Consider the following 15,745-nt stretch of genomic DNA (forward strand, 5'->3'; position numbering starts at 1 on the left):
TGTGTCACATATTTTATGGCCTTATAAAAACCATGCTATGACATAAATACTTCAAAAATAGCAGTCATTTATTTTGTCCATTAATTGGCAATCTAGGCAGGGCTTGGCTAGATGGCTCATCTCTGATCCACCAGCTAGGGTGGTTTGTCTGGAGCCTGGAGGGTTCACCTTCAATATGGTTCATTCATATGCCTGTCAACTGGGAACTCAGTCATGAATGTGGGCAGGGGACTCAGTTCCTCTTTACATAGGTTCCTCCATGGACTTTTTGGGTTTCTTCACATAGAAGTCACTGCTCCAATAGTGATTACTCCAAGAAAACAAACAGATAAGCATGCTGCTTTTATGAACATAATCTTATTTGAGCGGTTATAATGGCTTACCTAGATTCAAGGGAAAGGGACATAAACTTCACCTCTGAGTAGGGGCAAGGTTACAGAAAGCATGGGGATAAAGCAATTGTCTTTTAAAAATCACAATCTGCAGTAGAAGAAGATCTTAGAAGATGGAAAAATATACCCTGTTCATGGATAGGCAGAACTAACATCATCCAAATGGCGATATTACCAAAAGTTCCCTATAGGTTTAATGCAATGCCAATCAAAATCCCAATGGCATTTCTTGTAGAAATAGATAAAGCAATCATGAAATTCATATGGAAAAATAAAAGACCCAGAATAGCAAAAGCAATTCTAAACAGGAAGTGTGAATCATGTGGCATTGTGATACCAGATTTCAAACTATATTACGGAGCAATAGTGACAAAAACAGCATGGTACTGGTACCAAAACAGGCGGGTGGACCAATGGTATAGAATAGAGGACACAGAGACTAATCCACAAAGTTACAACTATCTTATATTTGATAAAGGGGCTAAAAGCATGCAATGGAGGAAGGATAGCATCTTCAACAAATGGTGTTGGGAAAACTGGAAATCCATATGCAACAAAATGAAACTGAATCCCTTTCTCTCGCCATGCACAAAAGTTAACTCAAAATGGATCAAGGAGCTTGATATCAAATCAGAGACTCTGCGTCTGATAGAAGAAAAAGTTGGCTCCGATCTACATATTGTGGGGTCGGGCTCCAAATTCCTTAATAGGACACCCATAGCACAAGAGTCAATAACAAGAATCAACAAATGGGACTTAATTAAACTAAAAAGTTTTTTCTCAGCAAGAGAAACAATAAGAGAGGTAAATAGGGAGCCTACATCCTGGGAACAAATTTTTACTCCTCACACTTCAGATAAAGCCCTAATATCCAGAGTATACAAAGAACTCAAAAAATTAGACAATAAGATAACAAATAACCCAATCAACAAATGGGCCAAGGACCTGAACAGACACTTCTCAGAGGAGGGTATACAATCAATCAACAAGTACATGAAAAAATGCTCACCATCTCTAGCAGTCAGAGAAATGCAAATCAAAACCACCCTAAGATACCATCTTACTCCAGTAAGAATGGCAGCCAATATGAAGTCAAACAACAACAAGTGCTGGCGAGGATGTGGAGAAAAGGGTACACTTGTACATTGCTGGTGGGATTGCAAATTGGTGCAGCCAATTTGGAAAGCAGTTTGGAGATTCCTGGGAAAGCTGGGAATGGAACCACCATTTGACCCTGCTATTGCCCTTCTCGGACTATTCCCTGAAGACCTTAAAAGAGCATGCTACAGGGATACTGCCACATCGATGTTCATAGCAGCACAATTCACAATAGCTAGACTGTGGAACCAACCCAGATGCCCTTCAATAGATGAATGGATAAAAAAAAGTGACATCTATACACAATGGAGTACTATGCAGCAATAAAAAATGACAAAATCATAGAATTTGCAGGGAAATGGATGGCACTAGAGCAGATTATGCTTAGTGAAGCTAGCCAATCCCTAAAAAACAAATACCAAATGTCTTCTTTGATATAATGAGAGCAACTATGAACAGAGCAGGGAGGAAGAGCAGGAAGAAAAGATTAACTTTAAACAGAGACATGAGATGGGAGGGAAAGGGAGAGAAAAGGGAAATTGCATGGAAATGAAGGGAGACCCTTATTGCTATACAAAATTACATATAAGAGGTTGTGAGGGGAATGGAAAATAAACAAGGAGAGAAATGAATTACAGTAGATGGGGTAGAGAGAGAAGATGGGAGGGGAGGGGAGGGGGGATAGTAGGGGATAGGAAAGGTAGCAGAATACAACAATTACTAATAGGGCATTATGTAAAATTGTGGATGTGCAATCTGCATTTGGGGTAAAATTGGGGGTTCATAACCCACTTCAATCTAATGTATGAAATGTGATATGTCAAGAGCTTTGTAATGTTGTGAACAACCAATAAAAAAATAAAAATAAAAAATAAAAGAGAAAAAAAAAGAAATAAAAAAAATCACAATCTGCTACTGTGACTAAAATACCAAGTCACAATCTGTAGGTTAATTCTGGATCATCCACATAATCCAAAGACAACCAATATGCCTTTCCTATTCTAATTGGTGCAACTTTTTGTCCATCTCTCCTCAGATGTGTAAGGATAGTAGAAAAAATGCTTTATTTTTGTACTGTATCGATGTGTACGCATGCACACACACACAAAAAAAAAAAACACCACACACCCTTAAATATATATGAATTCACATAGCAGCATCTATGACAAATCCTCAATGACAGTCAAATTTATACCCCTTTTAGTCAGTTAAGCATCTTCCCCCAAATTTTGATGAAAGTAAAGCAAGCAAACAAAAATTCCCCAACACGACTTCAAAGAATAAATATTACATAAATGCGACTGTCAAATAGATAATCCTATTAATTTTCTGTTGTTTTTTCCTGAGATGACCAATTTTTAAAAGTGAACATCAATTTCCTAGAGTATGAACTGTGTTCTTCAATTGATTTCTGTTAAAACTTACATTTTTAAGCATTGGAAAGAATTACAATCAGTGCCTTAGGAAACTTAAACCAGTGACCCTTAAAATTAATACTCAATGTCTGATTTTCAAAACTTGATGTAGTTTTATTTTGAACTCAGCATGACTACCTAAAATAAAAACAGAATGTAGCATTTAGGATCATCTATCACAGGCAGAAAATAACAAACAAATCAGCATGTGACATTCTTACATTTCTAGGGTCAAAACTTTTGCTGTTTCACAAAAGACAAGAGAAAGAAATGTTATTTTGTTATTTCTCCCCAAAAATAAGTTATCAAAAAATATCAAATATACAAAAACTATTATCTTGTTTTCCTAAGAAAGCATTTTTTCATAATTAAATCTCATATATTAGACTGCCCCTAAGAGACCCAACTGCCCAGATTGTGGATCTTTTGTTGGCTCTATGGGTTTAGAGACTTGCTGTTCTCAGCTTCATAGTCTAGGATCAGACTCAGGTCCTATGCAAGCTAGGCAAGTGCTCTACCACTGAGCTACATCCCCAGCTCTAGAGAAATATATATATTTTTAATATACCAGGGATTGAACTCAAGAGTGCTTAACCACTGAACCACATCCCCAGCCCTTTATTTCATATTTTACTTTGAGACAGGGCCTTGCTAAGTTGCTTAGAGCCTCGCTAAAATGCTGAGGCTGGCTTTGAATTTGCAATCTTCCTGCCTCAGCCTCCAGAGCCACTGGGATTACAGGCATGTGACAGTGTGCCTGGCCTAGAGAAATAATTTAAAAAGTGATCTGCTTTCCCTTTTACACATACTTATTTCATGATATCAATTTAAGATAAAATAAAATCCTCTAAACAATAAATCAAGATACATGTGATAGATCCTTAAAACTTGCACATTCTTAAATTTGGTGAGCTAGGATTTCCCTCATGGTTTTATTAAATATTTTATTATATGCATATATTTGGGGAATAATACTATGAACAAGAATTATGTAATAAGAGTACTTTAGTTTATATGTAACCCAAAAGAGTGAGTTGAACAGAGAAAAAACACAGCCAACTACCTGATTATCTCATTTAGGTGCATGTATCTTCCTAAGAATGAGTTCCATATTTAGATAAATGGGTTCAAGTTTTAACTCAATCTTTAACAGAACAAGAATGATTAATAGTATTTACTTTTAGTATTGGCAGAATTAAATGAAAGAATTCTTTTAAGTCCTGTTTGAGCAGTGGCTGGCATTAAACAGACTAGATGACTATGACCCATTGTTATTGCCAAGCCCAGCTGTTACCTCCTCTATGAAGTCCATCTTCCAAATCTTTCTGAGCACCTTGATGAAAATGAGTTGTCCTACTCTTTCAGTATAACTTCAACACTTCATTTTCCTTCTTTTATAATACTTCTGTGAATTTCAGTATATACAGAACAAAAGTTTCTTACTTATATATTCACTGAGAGTGTGTGTGTGTGTGTGTGTGTGTGTGTGTGTGTGTATAGAAATATGCATTCCTCATTGGAGATTAGATTCCAGTAGGCTTGTACCACGTTTTTTTGCATTTTGTGTTTTTCTCTCAGCATACTCTTTCTAATATTTAACACCAGGTTTATTCATGCTGACCTTGAAATGAATGCTCATTAAGATGACAGGCTCCTTCTCATCCTTCTAATTTGATGTCAAATGTCACTCCTCTGCTAATTCAGTCTCAAAAGCTTTTTTTTATCCCTCCCACAAAGTAACTCTATCACATCATCTTGTTATTTTGTTTACAATCCTTACCACTTTTGGCAATGATTTAATTAATACATGTACTTGTTTGTTCTTTGTCTCTCCTGACAGGACAGGAGCGCTGTGGCAGCAGAGCTCTTGTTCATCACCAAATCCTTAGTCCCAAGAAGGTAAGTATCCATTTAATTACTCAATAAGTATTTCTTGCTTTTCCTTTTTTGGTATTGGGATTTAAACCTAGAGGCACTTAACCACTTAGCTACGCCCCCCAGTCCTTTTTATTTTGAGATGGGATTTCACTAAGTTGCACAGGACTTCACTAAGTTGCTGAGGGTGGCTTTGAATCCATCTAGTTTCCCTAGCTACTAAGATCACAGGTGTGCACATTGCACTTGGCCAAGAAGTAGTTCTTAAATGAAACGTACCTCCTAGTGCCCAGGTATGAGAAATAACATGTCCTGGGGCACCTTGTTTAAACAACAAGTAAAGTAGGTGATGGTTTCTGAGCATTTAAAAACGTGACATTCAGGAAGTACTATAAAAAAGTGTCTGTCCTGCCTGGCTTCCTTTGCCATCCCAGCCATACTTGCCCATGAAGGCCTGGGCCTGCAGACTTAAGTCCAAATGAATTACCAAACTAATCATGGCATGAGGAAGGAAAGCTTCAGGCAACTGCTAGAGGCATGATTCAAAGAGAGCTAGTGAGGCCTCAGTCTACCTGGATGGTTTAAACAAGGTCTAGCTCACAGGGAAGTGTCTGTCAAGTCATGTGCCTCAGGAAAGCATTGCCTCTTACTACACACAATGAAAGATTCTTTCTGGCTCACTAGAAAACAGCAAGTTTGTTGTACCATCTGAATGATACAAACAAACATTTGACTTACATTTATGGAGATGGCCTTCCACTTGGCTCATTCTCCAATACGACCTGGTGTCCAGAACAAATCCAACAGATCTGGCAGGGTCTGTAGTAGAGAGATCCTGATAATCATTACAGAACAAAAGTTTCTTACTCTTTTTCAGTTTGAAGATTATAGGAGTCCCCACCCATGATATGGACTATGGTATATATCAGGGCTTGGACAGAGAGTAAATCTGTAAGCTCAGTGTTAAAAGAAATTACATGGGTTATATCATATTATAAACACACCGACTCAGTATCTTGTTAAAAATATTATTACTTAGACCAAAATATCTTGACGTTTTCTCTCACAGCCTATGTTCAATTAATTAGCATATTCTGTCAGCTTTTCCTTCAAAACCTGACCATTTCTTACCACCTCCCCTGCTACCACTGTGATCCAAATTTCCATCCTCCTCCTGCAAGTAATTAATATCCTCCAATGTCCTTGTGTTAACCCCAGATCATCTCACTCTGTTGTTCAAAACTCTCCAGTTGGCTTCTCATCTCACTCTAAGTAAAAGTCAGAATATTCACAAAGACCTGCTGAGCCGGCTCCCATTACTACTCTCATTTCATCTCCTACCAGTCTCAACCTTGATCTTACAATTAACTAAGCCTTGGGGGCCTTCTTACACTTGTCTTTCCCTGAAATGTTCTTTACACAAATATCCACATGGCTTGCTCCTTTACTTGCTTCAAGACCTTTCTAAAATGTGATTTTATCAATGCTGCTCACTGTACCTTTTCTCCACAGGTCTCATCACCATATATCACAATGTATTTATTATTATTTGATTGTTTATTGCTGTCTGCCCCCACTAGGATATATAAGTTTCCCGAAAGGAGAAATTTTTGTGTTTTGTTCACAGCTGTGTCCCCAGTTTCCAAAACACTTCCTGGAACACAGTAGCACTCAAATGATTTTTCAAAGAGCATAATTATATATTTCTTTGACTCCTTCACCAGACTCTAAGGAAAGGTTTTATCTTACCATCTATCTCAGTACTCTAGTAATATTCTCTGAATGAATTAATTGAAATGTTTTGAAAAGAAATCTATAGTTCTATTTGTTATTTTAAAATTCATGTTGTACTCATGTCAAGTTGCAATTATTGGCACAGATGGTGTTATTTTTAAGTTTGTTTGAATAGATGAAGAAAATAATTATAATTATAAAGCAAACAGTATTCACATTGAATATTGACTTCTAATCTTATTTTAAAATTAAAATTATGCTCTGAAATTTATTAATGGATGAAGCAGACATTTAATTCTCTAGATATTGAACCCATATTTCTTAGCCTGATGCAAAACTTAGTCTTCTCATTTTCTTACTTTAATTTTATGTTTTCGATTTCTACATTCAGAGGATAAAGAGAAACATTCATCCTCACAGAATGGCGTAGCATGCAGAAGTGATGAGGGCTGCACTCTAAGAGGATTAAGCACACAAAGAAGATAGTTAACTTGCTAAGGCCCCATAGAAAATTGTGGAAGAGGAAGAATAGCATTCAGTTTCTGTTATCCTGAGAAAGACGGAATTTAGCCAAATAGCTACATATTCGTGCTTGAGTTCATTTATAGCTCTGCATGTTCACATAAATTTAAGAAATAGTAAACCCTAAACATCAACACACAAAAAGTTAACTGTTAATAAATTACAAACCTGGTCTGTTCTTAAATATAGGTTGACATCTAGTTTAAGATCAAAACACACTGGAATTTTTGTACTATCTTTAAAATTATTCCCAATAGCAACAAGACTCTAATAAAAATTCACTAGGGATAAAGATGAGAATGCAGAGACACTAGACTTACTTATTTAACATTAACTTTTAAAATTTGGAGTGGGGGTATAGCTCAGACATAGAGTACCTGCCTGCTTAGGCATGAGGCCCTGGGTTCAATCCCCAGTACATAAAACAAACCAACAAGGACACATCTTCAAACTGGTTTTATAACCATCTATAAGAACACTTTCCTTGGGTGGGGAAATTATGAATGATGTTAGCTTTTCTTCTTTGAGTTTTTAGAGCATTCAAAAAATTTTATAAAGAATGTGCATTTTGTAATCAGAATAATGAAAAATTAGTATTGCTTATATATTCTTCATCTGCAGTAATTACCCTTGAATATAATATTCAGCTGTAAAATTTAGACGTTAGAAATGCAACTCACGTGTTCAAATTTCTGAAAGGCCCAGTTGATCTGGCAGAAAAACAGCTCTGAGTCTACCAGATTTGACTCATTCCGAGTACTGTTTATTGTAGACCAGAAATGTAATGCCAGGTGGATATGTCATCATCCAACTAAAGTGAAACATAAAAAAGAATCAGTTTTGACAAGCTATTACACTTTGGAAAGAAAGGAACAGAGAAAGAAAACCACTCTGCAAGGGATTTGAGATTTCTTTTTATGTCTATATACCCTAAATGCAAATACTGGTGAAAATGGCAATAGTAATTTTTTAAAATCATGCCAAATGAGCTGTTATCCTCTAATATTTTAGGAATATTCACTAATACCACTGAATATATTGTTTCGGACAAGATTTGGAATCATTCCTATCTGTGCCATCAGGACATTTAATACAGGACTGTCTCTTCTCCTATCACCCTCTGACCTCAGAAAGTTCAATTTAACTTGACCCCCATGAGTGCCAATTATGAGGTCTCTCCTAACATGGAGTTGGTATACATAGGGGCCTGGCAGTCTCCTAAACCTTGAATAACACCAGTTGGACTATATAATGATTCCTGTGGATTTAATCAGCAAGTCTCAAGGTCTACATCAAGAAAAAAATCAAAGGGAAATTCAAAGACCTTTTAAGAGGCATTTAGGGCTAACTGGAATAGAACTGGTTAAGATAACAATAAATAAGAAATATTCATAAGAAATTTGATTTGAATTCTAGACAAATCTACAATTTTTAAAATGTGTGTTGAGATAGCTTAGACATACAATTATATTTTAATTTGTTATTTGAAAAATAAAATAATATGTAAATAATGCACAATCCCTATGAAGGTGTTTCAGCAAATTGCAAATTGTATAATACATGTGAAGGGATTGCCATCTAGTGGCTCAAGGCAAAATACATTTTTGTGTAAGCCTGGGGCTAAAAATATGTCTAGACAAATATTAGTATCCCTCACTTAAGCTACTAATTATACAAACATTTTTATCATAATTTATCAACCAAGTAAATTCAGATATAAATATACATATTGGTTTTAAATGTGTAAATAATATTTCAAATAAGTTATAAATTTTTTTTTCTATTTAGAAGTGTAACATATGCCATTGTAGAAAATTTCTAAACTCTAGAACAATATAGAGAAGAAAAATATATATATAATGCCACCTAGAGACAACCACAGTTAACATTTTAATGAATTTTCTTCAATCCATATGGAAATACATTCATGTTCATGTTTTTTCATTAAATTGATATCATAAAAAGGATTCAATTTTGTTCTTTTTTTAATTTGTTCTTCTTAGATATACATGACAGTAAAGTATATTTTGACATATTATGCATACATGGAAAGATTCAATTTTAAGTAGTGTTTTGAAAACATTAAAGTTACATTGTGTGTTTTTAATAAGTGGTTAAAGTTCTCTGTAGCTTGAGTGAGGCTTTTATAAAAAACTAGGAGGGAATAAATATGCATATGAATGAATAGGTGAAAATATACTTTGTTCAGCAGACTGATAGTAGCTTAATTAATTTGGGAAATGAAGTTAAAAATGTATGGCTCAGTGATAGTGGTTGAGACAAGAGTTAACCAGACCAGGAAAAGTCTGTGGAAACCAGATCAAGAACCATGGGCATGCCAGCTAGTTAGTTGTCTGTTGATATGGATAACCATAGAGAAATTGGGGTAATGGACTGACATTATCGCATTTATACACCAGAAAATAATAACAAAATAATTTGATATGACTGTAAAATCAGAGTGAAATAATAGGTGTCAAAGCTGATTGCACTTTAGAACTACCTAGGAAGTTTAAAAATGCTGGTTCCTAGACCAGTTTGAACAAATTCAATCGGGATTCTTGGGAATGAGATGTTTTAAAGAACTACACAGTTTATGTTATTATGTTGTTTGGTGTGAGAATCACTAGACTAAAGGGAGATAAAGCTGAAGATGTAAATACCACTTAGATGGGTGTTGCTTTAGATCATGTGAAAATATAATGTGTGCCTAAACTGGTTTAGTCAGTATATTTGGAGAAGTTATTTGGTGGTATAATTGGCATGAGTTGATAATTAATTGAACACAGGTATGAAGAAGCACAGAATAGTAAATGGTATCCACAGGAAAGACTTCTCATTAGGAGGAAGACAGGGATATATGTTAATTAAGAAACTACCATTTTCTTTTTGATCTGTCACCACTGGCACCAACACATTTAAACATGTGCTATTCTACTGTAGGTCCTTGTACCACATAATGTATCTCAGCTCCACCCCACCCTTCTGTTCTCTACTCTATGATGGTGTGGCCAGGACTCTGTAACAACATTTTTGCCTCCCCGGGTGGTTCCATGTTAGGGTCTTCTAGCAGGGGGTGGAGAGAAGGATGCTGGTGAGGAAGAGGGACTTGCTCCTCTGGTTTGCTTCTTGATGGCTTCCTGTTTGCTTTTGGTTCTACTTTAAAAACCACTCTGGCCATAGTTTTTCACCCCTGTACCAGTCTTGTTTTTCTATAGCAGCAGCTGAATCCAATTTCCAGTTTTTTTTTAACACTTGCAGAAACAGCCTCATCACCATCTGGGGCAGACAACATTAGCTGTCTGCTGTCTGCTCCTCAGAGGTCTGGGTTTCAGCATCACAGATCTCTTCCCCACATTTCTAAGACTTTCTTCTTTGTTCTGTCTGTTGTCTCTTGACTGAGGTGGTATCTGCTTCCTGAAGTTATTTCCATGTTTCCTTTGAGTTCCTTTTCCACATGTAGTAGTATTGATATGTAAAACACTATTATATGTCTGAAATTCTCTCTACTCAAATTTGACTAGTGTGATTTCCATCTCTTGATGAGAACCCAGAGGGCCACAGGGGTGGAAAAGTGCCCTTTCAGCACTAATTTGGCCTGACCACTTCTGAAAGACCACTACTGTATGTCTCCAAACAAAATAATCATTGAGCTACAAAGGCAATCAGAGGGGCTATTTTATAGAAGAGTTAAATAAATATTCTCAATCAGTGCAAAATAGAAGAATCTATGAGTTGTGACTTTATCTGGTCCTTTCTCTTAGAATACACAAGGGAGACAGGAGCAGGGCAAACCCTCAGCACCTAGACCTTTAGATGATCCATCCTTTCTGAACTCTATCCTCTTAAACCCCAACTTCTTTGGAAAACCTGCTCAAACCTCTACTGCCGAGGGTCCCTACCTATCTTCTTAGTCAAATTCAGTTTCTTTCCATATGAGAAAAAAGCTACATCATGGTTTGTGGTTAAATTACATAGACTTTGCATAGATGGTGATGGGGTTTTCCTTGGCCTGGGATTTCCAGAGGAACCCAGAAGTTTGCCAAGGGGCCCTGTGGGTTCTGGTTTCATAGATGGAGTATGTAAGTGCCCTGCTTCCAGGCTGGTCTCTTCATTCAGTGAGGGTTGCTGCTATTTTACATCTGATTTTTCTAAGGACAAGAGCAACTTACCACTATGAGTATTACTTTTCTTTCCAAAACAACATGATTTGGCATCTTATGTGGGTGATGTAATTTTCATATTAATGTGACTTCCTACTCCTTAGAAAATAATAACTCTAAAATTCTTGGATAAGGATCTTCTAGCTTTTTCCTGAACATGTCCACATTACTAGAACCATTATTTTAATTTGAAATTTCTCTTTTGTGAATTATTCAGGGACTTTGGTGCAGGTTTCAAATAGTTTCTTTCTCATAATGTAGTCTTTCCTTTCAGAAAAGCATGGGTAAGGGTGGTAGCAGAGAATCTCATTCTATTTCATCAAACCATCTCTAGCTTTATCTCTATCTTTATCTCCATCGACAAAACCATTAAAGCTGATCATTTCATCTGAAACACTCAGATAGAAGCAATATCAAAAATGTTTATATTAGGTCTCTCCCTCCTCTTCACTTGACATATAATGGGATTTCCCATGATGAAGGCATTATTTAACCCCAATATAATGACTAATATTTATTCTTTGAGCTAAAATTGTAAGGCTATAACCAAAACAATTCCCAATAAAAGCCAGAAGAGAAACACAAAGAATATATTTATACTATTCTTGTGCAAATATCTTAATGAATAGAACAGCCACCATTTAAAGGTGAGTAAAATGTGATCTTTGTACTGAAAAATGTTGTTTTAAAATAAACATAAATGCAAAAGACAGATATGAACTACTGAAAAAAAATACATGAAATGTTTAGGCAAAAATGTCCCTAACCTCTCTGTTAAAAAAAAAAAAAAAAAAAAAAAAAAAAAAAAAGAACATGGTCTCTCTATCTCTCTATAACAAAAAAGACATTATTAAAAATAATTTAATTTAAAAACAAATATGTCTTAGCTATTCTTGGCCTTTTGCTTTCCTATATCACCATTAACATCTGTGGGAAAAGTTTTATTAAAAAATAACTGGAGGCTGGACATGGTGGCACATGCCTGTAATACCAGCGGGTTGGGAGGCTGAGGCAGGAGGATCCTAAGTTCAAAGCCAGTCTCAGCAATTTAGCCAGACCCTAAGCAGTTCAGGGAGACCCTGTCTCTCAATAAAATATAAAAAAGGGCTGGGGATGAGGCTCAATGGTTAAGCATCCCATGGTTCAATCCCTGGTGCCAAAAAAAGAACTGAAAAGGACTAGGGATGTATCTCAGTTGTCAAGCACCCATGGGTTAAATCTACAGTACCAAAATAAATAAATAAAAACTAAAAATTAAAATGATTGGATCTTTTGTTTGGAATTGTATTAAATCTATAAAACAATTTGGGGATGTATTGGTTTTCTATAGCTGCCAAAACAAAATACTACAGACTGGGTAGCTTAAACAAAAGAAATTTATTTTTTTATAGTTCTAGAAATCCAAGATCAAGATGTCAGCAGACTGGTTTCTTCTGAGGCCTCTCTCCTTTGCTTGCAGATGTTAGCCTTCTCATGTGTCCTCACCTGGCTATTCCTTAGTCTGCTTCTCCTAACCTCCTCTTTTCATCAGAACCACTATCGTGTTAAATCAGGGCCTACACATTCAACCTCATTTTACCTTGATAATCTCCTTAAAGGTGCTATCTCCAAATATAGTCACATCACAGGATAGTGGAATTTAGGGTGAGAAACTGATGTGACTCCATTTTTAAAAATAAATAAATAACAGCAGCTTCTACCTCAAGGCCTGTCCTAAAGGAAGGGGGCGTGACCACCCTTGTCCTTGGAAAAACCCACAGAGCACTCCTAGGAACATACCACTCTGCTGAGTTGTTTGTCTACAAGTAACAGGAGAGATCTGTGGCACCAGGTGTCCCTGACTCAGGCTAGGTGAGGACCCATAGCAACCCCCTAGCACCTCCAATCAGCATGAGACAGGGAAATACCTGGAATGCCAGATGACCCCCAAGTAGTTTATAGTGGTTGATAAAATGTTGGGAAACCATGTAGTTTAGCATGTATACCCCTTGTGGCCTAAACCAATCAGTTCAAAGGAATCCCCCTCTTGTACTAACCAATCACCCCTACCCAACTTGTTCCCACCATTGAATGTGCTAATCAATGATAAGAGTTGTTGTTTGACTTTCCCCGCTGTATGAAATGATTTGCTGTGTGATGTTGTGACGCATAGAGTATCGCCCCCAAACCTATAAAATCTCACTGAACAAAGGACCAGGACTCACTCCCTGGGACCGCTGCATCGGGAACAGTTGTGAGTCCAGGCTTGAGCTTGCAATAAAGACTCTTGTGTGATTGCATCGGATTCGGCTCCTGGAGGTCTATTGGGGTTCCACGAATCTGGCATAACAAGGGCTTCCTCATTTGAATTTGGGGGTGAGGGAGACACAATTCAGCCCATAACAGGGGAGCATTCACATTTTTCAGTACTGAATCTTCCAATTTTTATTTCTATTTATTTATATATTTTCAATGCCTTTCAACTAAGTTTATCATTCTACATAAAGATCTTAAAAATATTATGTTGAGTATTCTCCATATACTTTACCAAGTCTCCTTGAAGGAGGGCCCAGTCACTGACATAACCAACTCTATTTTGTCCCTCTCTGAATCCATGTCTTTTTTAACTTTTTTCTTTTTTTCTTTTCATTCTTCTGAACCACTTTCTTCTGCAGTTACTTTGGTACTCAGAAATTACCGGTCTAGTTGATTAGCATCTTTATCACAAAGTACCAAAACTATTTCCAGATAACAAAGAGCCTCAAAGAATGGATTACCTTGATGAGAATGTCCCCCTAAGTGGGAGCAATTACCTCAAGATAGAACTAAGCTACTGCCTAATCAGGAGTCTATCATCTCATGATGGAAACAAATCATCCCCTTAAGCAATAATGACCTTCTCACCTCAAGCAATGATGACCTTCTCAGAGCTTCACAGCACCAGTCCTGAGATAATGATCAACCAAACCATGGCCTGACCAAGATGACTTACTCTGCCAGCAATGCAAATCCCCCATATTGGGAGAGATGGCTTAGCCTGATCTGTTGGCACCACTGGAGTGGGGCCTTAGCCAAAGGGCTCTGAACACCCTGTCCTCCTTTCTGCACTGAGGTGCGCGTCCTGTAAGGTTGATATATATGGACTCCATCAAAAGGCTCCCTTGCCATTCAGTCTGTGAATAGGTTTAACAACAGGAAGCATGGGCAGATTTACAGATATTCATTTCCCGCTTCTACCCCACTGCTGGGATGATGATGGTAAACAGATATTGTCTTCATAACTCATTATCTCAGCTTTTGTCAAGGAGCAGCCTACTTCTGCAACTATGGCTCTTTTCTGTGAATTCAAGTTCAGATAGCCTTGTCCCTTTCAGCTAGCCATTCATATCTATGGTTAGTAGCTCATTTTCTCCCTGGAGTTCTTTGTGGTTGGTTTTCATTTCTGCATTTCACGGTGTCATTTTTCTTTCTTTCTTTTATGTGGTACATGAGATTGAATTCAGGGACTTATGCATGGTAGGCAAATGCTCTACCTCTATGCCAAAAACCTAGCTCTTTTTTTTTTTTTTGAGACAAGGTCTTACTCAGTTTCCCAGGCTAGCCTCAAACTTGTGATCCTCCTGACTCAGCCTCCTGAGTAGCTAGAGTTACAGGCATACACCATCATACCTGACTTACATGGCAAATTTTTAAATTCCATTTTTTTTATAGCTCAAGAGGTAGAACATGCCTGAGGTCCTGAGTTCAAGCCCCAGCACTGTCCCCCAAATTCATTTTGTGTTTGTTATTAAGGTACAGAGATATTTTCATTATTTTTTTAAATCCAGTAACCTTGCTAACTTTAATGAATTCTAGTACTTTCTACTAAACTTTCCCCCATTTTCTTTGTTTCTGTATTCCATCTTTTAACCCATTTTATAATCTCTATAATCCCAGATTTATAAATTTCTTTCAACATTTATGCCTTTCTGGGTTATCTAGATGTCTAATACTGTTTTGTATTGAAGTAGTAGCAGTAATCATTCATTTTGTACTAACCCTAGGAGAGAATATTTTCAGTGTTTCACTATAGGGTGTGGTGTTTCTTTCAAATATTCTTTTAGGATAAGGAAACTCTCTGCTATTTCTAGTTCCTAAGAGTTCTTATCATGAATGAATGCTAATTTTTACCAAAAACTTTTTTACACATCTATCGATCTGATTATTTTTTGCTTCCATTTTTAACATGGTTTATTATATTAATTGCATTTAACATCTCCTAATATTAAACTGACCTTGAAGGACACACAATTGGTCATGATACCTAACACTCTTAGCACTCAAATCTAAATAGGGGAGAAATAATACAGTCTTTAGAGCCAAAGTAGGAAATATAATTATAGGTTATATTTTTATCTATAGACAATGAGCACTAAATGAATATACACTGATGTCTAACTGTTCAGTTTTTGTTTTAACTTGAATGTGCCTTTTATTAATTTACCTCCCTCAGTAATATAGCAATTTTATTTAATCAGTAAACAATCATTTGTTGAATATTTACTAAATGTCATTAATTCTTCCTCAC

The sequence above is a fragment of the Spermophilus citellus genome (genome assembly GCF_964194105.1).
Source record: "Spermophilus citellus genome assembly, chromosome: 10".
NCBI lineage: Eukaryota > Metazoa > Chordata > Mammalia > Rodentia > Sciuridae > Spermophilus > Spermophilus citellus.